Genomic DNA, 6,949 nt, shown 5'->3' with positions numbered 1-6,949 from the left:
TTGAACCAAAACATAGCTAGTTTTTCCAGTGCGTGTCATTTAGTTTGGAGAGGAAGCAGAGCGCAGCAATAGAGAACGCAATGGAAAAGGATACATCTTAAGAAAAAAATGTACTGAAAACAAATATTTGCAATAATAGAACAAAATCAGTATACGCCGCAATCTTGCTACTACTGTTTACTCCTATTGTGAATTGTGCAACGCCCTCTGTTTATGATGCATCCTTTATTACAATAGTTCCACTCAAAACTGGTGAAAATGTGGGCTGGTTCATTAGCTGCCACCAAGCTTCAAAGAATCCTGAACGGAACCGGTTCAAGAACCCATTCCCTGTTGGTTGAAAACAGGTATCAGTTTATCCCAAAGGTGTTCAGTGGGATTGAGGTCAGGGCTCTGTGCAGGACACTTGAGTTCTTTCACTTCAGTCTTATCAAACTGCGTCTTCATGGACCATGCTTTGTGCACAGGGGCACTGTCATGCTGGAACAGGTTTGGGCTCCTTAGTTCCAGTGAAGGGAAACTGTAATGCAACAGCACACAAAGACATCTTGTACAGTTGTGTACTTAAGCCAAGAGCATGCATGTCAAGTTATACGGTTTCCCTGTATTTTGTACGGGAAAATGCAATTTTTTGGCTAATGTGGCATACACTGATTTTCATACGGGAAAATTAAGTTTTGTATCAGAGATTTTTTCCGTTACTCTGAGAAAATTTTCTTAGCATCCACCATTTATTTTTTCAAACACACATGCCCAATGAAACGGAACTATTTTCGATTTATGTGGTTTTATTGTTGTGCGTGGTTTTCGTGGTCATTTGTAGTTGAGCAGTCCTCGTGTGCACATCAAATCTGACAAGTTTTATCGTTTAAAAATGGCATCTGGAAACGCAATGGCAAAGAGAAAACGTGCTGGAACTGGAAAACATCTGAAGGAATGGGAAACTCTGGATGGAGAGTAAAATGGATGGGTCCAGGCATCTTCGAATGGCCCCCAATATTCGTTCTGTGTTCCGTGCAGAAAGCACATTAAAGTGGCATCTTCAGGTTTTTATGACCTGAAATTGCATTTCCAAACCAAGGCACATAAAGACTGCGTCATTAAATGCAGGACCTTCAAGTCTATGGAGCAGCATTTTGGCGCAAGTACATCCGCTCAGACTGCCCAGACTTCTGTGACGGCTGCAGAAGTTATGTTCTGCCAATTTCTCATGGAACACAACATCCCCCCGACTGTGGCAGACCATTTTTCGCAGCTAGCGAAAAAAAAATTTCCCGATTCAAAGACTGCACAGGTAAGCATTTGTGGGTCTTTTATTATTTATTTATGTATTTATTTTTAAAGTTTTTACTGTTTGCATGTAGGAAAGCTACATATACCAATAAATTTATATTGAGGAAAGGTCTTCAGTGTAAAAACTGCTCTGGGTGTTGCCAGGTTTCCAATGCTGAAACAACTTTTTACTGCTTTGCTGTGCCTCCCACATAGCAATGCAGATAGTGAGAGGGCTTTTTCATTGGTTAGGAAAATTCATACTGAGTACAGAAAAAATATGGCTGCAGACACATTAACTGCATATCTGCAAATTAAAATGAACTGTGATGAGGAGCTACAACTGCTACCCAAGCAGTGATATTATAGCTAGTGCCAAATCTGCAACATCTTTGTACAACAAAGAACACTCCAAAAAGGAATAAGATTTAAATTCTTGTTATAAATTACTGGGAAGACTTTCAATTTAACTTCATAATTTATTAATATTTTCACTTATCCTTGTTTAAATAATATACTTGATGTGGTTCAGTCATCTTTAGTTGGATCTAACACTGCTTGCGGTCTCAATACTTTTTTCTCAAATGGAACTTTTACTAACCTTCATTTACTGTTTAACATGATTATATATAATTTATTACATGTAACCTACTATGTTAATTAACATACCTACTTAGTACTGCTGTTATATTTCAAGTAATTTTCTTTGGTGGAATGTAATATTGCAGGTGATGTCAACACTTGTCAAATAGAACTTTTTGTAATTTTTATGAACTATTTAATATGAATAAATTTTATTTGCAGAATTTACATCAATAATTCTGGTATTACTGATACAATGTATATTAAATAATTAAGTTTATAATTCAGTCAGGGCGGCACGGTGGTGTAGTGGTTAGCGCTGTTGCCTCACAGCAAGAAGGTCCGGGTTCGAGCCCCGTGGCCGACGAGGGCCTTTCTGTGCGGAGTTTGCATGTTCTCCCCATGTCCGCGTGGGTTTCCTCCGGGTGCTCCGGTTTCCCCCACAGTCCAAAGACATGCAGGTTAGGTTAACTGGTGACTCTAAATTGACCGAATGTGAGTGTAAATGGTTGTCTGTGTCTATGTGTCAGCCCTGTGATGACCTGGCGACTCTTGCCTGTAGTCAGCTGGGATAGGCTCCAGCTTGCCTGCGACCCTGTAGAACAGGATAAAGCGGCTAGAGATAATGAGATGAGATGAGATGCTTATTTGATCCCTTTAACTTGATGCAGTGTGATAAATATGCCTATTACAATAGGAGTGTATAATGTGGGATAAAACAATCAGTGCTTTGGATTATATATTGTAATTTTTTCTTGTGTATAAAGGCTCATGGGTGTATGTAAGGGAAAAGTACAGATTTTGTAAGGGCATGGGTAACTAAAGGTTGACATGTATGCAAGAGTTTGGGGAAGGGTGGGTCATACTTGCCAACCATCCCGATTTCGGCGGGAGGGTCCCGATTTTAGCCCCCGTCTCCCGCCTTCCGATCGTATTTGTTAAAAACTGGATAATCTCCCGTTTTGGGAAATCCCTACCATCAAGTTAAAAATACTCCTGATTATGTCCAATCAGAATCGTATGAGAAACACTGCTGACGTCAACTGATTTTTAACCAATCAACGAACAGAACAACAGTCACTTTCGTAATGTAGGATTCACCCAGGCTGTCCGACATTTTTTTTTTCACAAGCGGTCATTCATCATAGCCACTAAACCCAATACCAAACAGCAAAAATATGAATGCAAATACCAGGTTGCATGGGAGAATGAATTTCCATGGATAAGCAAATGTTCGACCAGCCAGTTACACATTTTATGCTAAAGATACCTTAAATCAGAATATAATGGACATTTGAGTGTGAAATTAAACTGGTCTTCCATTCTATTTCAGAAACAAACTGTACAACTTCTAAAGTGTTTAGTGAAATTTTGCATGCAGAGAATTTGTTTGGTGAGTGTATTTGAATAGTGTGGTCGTGTCTTAGTGCTATTTTGAATTTATGTTTGAAAGTTTTAAGTGAAAGTTTACAAGTGAATTATCTGGAAAGTGATTGATTTTGATCGAGTTTTGAGGTTTTAAGTGAAAGATTACTATTTTGGTCGCACTAAAATTTTGCATTCGAGTGAATTTCTTTGTGGAGTATGTTTTGATAGTATGGTAGTATTTATAGTGCCATTTTTAAATTTAGTTTGAAAACTTTCAAAGTTCGCAAATGAGCAAATTCCTCTGATGCATTCCGACAGGATTTTGATAGGATTTCTAGTGCTTTTTAAACATTCTGTTGGAAAATATTTCGTGAGAGAGATGCATTTTAGTCGTACTAAGACAGTGCAGTATTTATTTAATTGAGTTGTTACTATTTTGGTTAAATCTTATTAAAATGTAATTTATAATAGTTCTCTGTATTTTTACATGAGCTTACAGAAGGAAAACACATTTGATGCAATCCAATAATACTTTCATTCACTGTGACTATTTTAAGAAATTATAAACATTCTTCTAAAGCATCACTTGTGTTATTTTCTGTGGGTCTCTGTATGGATACAATATTCAGGCAGGAGATTTTTCACCTAAAAATCTGATTTAAGACTTCCCTTTCAGTGTTATTATATTAAAGTTCAAGACAAGAGTATTATTTCAGATTTTTCACTCTGAGCTCTCTCATGCCTGATACATGAATCCCATAACCTAGAGTAATTGATAGAACAAGTTCAAGTCAAGTTCAAGTCAACTTTATTGTCAATAATGCCATATGTGCAGGACATACAGAGAATTGAAATTGCGTTTCCCTCTTATCCGCAGTGCAAACAGTAATAAACATGAAATATAAAATATAGGTACAAGATATAAACTATAAAAAGGAAAAAGGAAAAAAGGGGGAGGGGGAAAAATCCGGGGTGGGGGGTGGGGGTGTTACACACACAAGCTAAAGCTATCTAAGAAAAGACAGTGGCAATCCAGAAAGTGCGAATGTGGTAGTGTGAACAGAATTAACGGTATAAATTTAAATGTGACAAATGACAATATAAACAGAATGAACAATGTAAACGGGAACAGCATCTGACATTATAGTAATTATCAGTATATATATAAATATCAATAAATAAATGGCAGTATGAGCAGAATTTTCAGTGTAAGTATAAATATGGCAGATATGACACTATAAACAGTGTAGCAGTGAAGTCTATCAAAGATTAAAGATGTATAAAGTGTAAACATCTTATCAACAATTCAAAAACTCTTTAATTGTATAAATTTCAAATGGTTTGCAATTAATTAGGATCCACTGTTTTTATCATTTCAACCGCACATCAGACCCTCGGCCAGTTGAAAATGTCGTTCACGCACTTTTCTCCCCCATGAGAATTTTGAAAAGTTGGCAAGTATGGTGGGTGTGATGCTCAGGTGTCCACATATTTTAACCATATAGCCTAATTTACCTGACATTAGCCTATATTTTAATATATTTATATATTAGAATATAATATTTGAATAGAATAGAAGTACAATTTGTTTAAAAAAAACCCGTCATAATGTGTGTTAGTTTTAAGTATAAACTACTGTCGCTTTCATGTTTACCTGCTATACCTCAAGTGCCCTTGACTGTTTGGTTATTTGAACCAATTTATGTATGTGTGTGTGTGTGTGTGTGTGTGTGTGTGTGTGTGTGTGTGTGTGTGTGTATATTTGAGTGTTTAGTCTACGTCTAGTTCATATCTAGAGTGTTTTACACTGTTTTTATTGTCTGTTTGAGTGTTTAGTCTGTGTGTAGTTCTTATCTAGTGTTTACACTGTTTATATTGTCTGAGTGTTTAGTCTATGTCTTGTTCTTATCTAGTGTTTATACTGTTTATTTATACTGTTTATATTGTTTGAGTGTTTAGTCTATGTCTAGTTCCTATCTAGAGTGTTTATACTGTTTATATTGTGTTTTTTTTTCAATTATTCTATTTTTATTTATTGCATTGCCTGTTTGCACCGTGGGTCAGAGAGGACTGATATTTCATCTGTGCTGTATGTCGAGCATGTATAGCATATTTGACAATAAAGTTGACTTGACTTGACTTGACTTTGAGGGGAAAATATGACTACATTACCCAAAATGCAAGGAAATGATGACGAGGCACTTAGGGGGCGGGGCCGGATTGTGTGTTATTTGAGTCTCACACTGTATAAGGCCGAGTGCACGACCTGGCTGTGTATACAGCAGAGCTGGTAGCCATATGGTTTGCCCTGCTCTGGACAGAGGGTAATGGGGATAGGCACAGGCAAGTGGTCATAGCATCTGACTCTAGCTCTGCTCTTGTGAGTATTCAGAACGCACATTCCACATCCAGGAACAACATTCTTCTTGACATTTTACAGTTGACAAGTGTGTTAATGAAGGCAGGTTTTAAACTTTCCTTTTTATGGGTTCCAGCTCATGTAGGGGTGGAGGGGAACGAGTTGGCTGACAAATATGCCAAAAGAGTGGCAAGTAGGGACAATATAGATACTAATATACAGTATAGTAAGGATGAAGTCAAAAGCATCAATAAGGCCAGAGTACATGGGAGATGGCAGCACCTTTGGGAGAATGGGTCTTCTGGGAGACATCTTTTTAACATTCAGCCTGAAATACATAGAGCTATCTCATCTCATCTCATTATCTCTAGCCGCTTTATCCTGTGCTACAGGGTTACAGGCAAGCTGGAGCCTATCCCAGCTGACTACGGGCGAAAGGCGGGGTACACCCTGGACAAGTCGCCAGGTCATCACAGGGCTGAAACATAGACACAGACAACCATTCACACTCACATTCACACCTACAGTCAATTTAGAGTCACCAGTTAACCTAACCTGCATGTCTTTGGACTGTGGGGGAAACCGGAGCACCCGGAGGAAACCCACGCGGACACGGGGAGAACATGCAAACTCCACACAGAAAGGCCCTCACTGGCCACGGGGCTCGAACCCGAACCTTCTTGCTGTGAGGCGACAGCGCTAACCACTACACCACTGTGCTGCCCACAAAGAGCTATTGGTTTACTTAATGCAAGACAGGAGGAAGTGGTATTGGCCAGGCTGAGAATTGGGCACTCCCATCTTAATAGTACTCTCTTTATTATGAGTAGGCATGCTGATGGTAACTGCGAGTATTGTGCATCACAAAGCCCAGAGACTGTACACTGTAAAAAATGATTTGTTGTTTTAACTTAAAAAAGTTAGTGCAAGGGTTGCCTTAAGGGCTGACTTAAAATTTTGAGTTCACTGAAATTAATATAGTAAGTTCACAACAGTTTAACTTACTATGTGAATTCCAGTGAACTCAAAATTTTAAGTCAGCCCTTGCACTAACTTTTTTAAGTTAAAACAACAAATATTTTTTTACAGTGTAGAGCATGTTCTTATTCATTGTCAAAAATACTATCAAGAGAGACAGAATTTTATTGCTCAATTCGAGGCCAATAATACACCCTTTAATGTCAGAAATATCTTACAAAGAAGTAATGGGAAAATTTTATCTTATTTGTTTACTTTTTTGAAAAACACAGAATTATTAAAACGTATTTAATTTCTAGATAAGAAGCAACTCCTGTTCCGCACTCCAGTCCAGCGGTGGCGGTGATACACCGAAACATCTGTCAACCGCCATATAAATCAGAAGAGGGG

Source organism: Neoarius graeffei, chromosome 7, assembly GCF_027579695.1.
Source record: "Neoarius graeffei isolate fNeoGra1 chromosome 7, fNeoGra1.pri, whole genome shotgun sequence".
NCBI lineage: Eukaryota > Metazoa > Chordata > Actinopteri > Siluriformes > Ariidae > Neoarius > Neoarius graeffei.
This window is presented reverse-complemented; position numbering follows the sequence as displayed.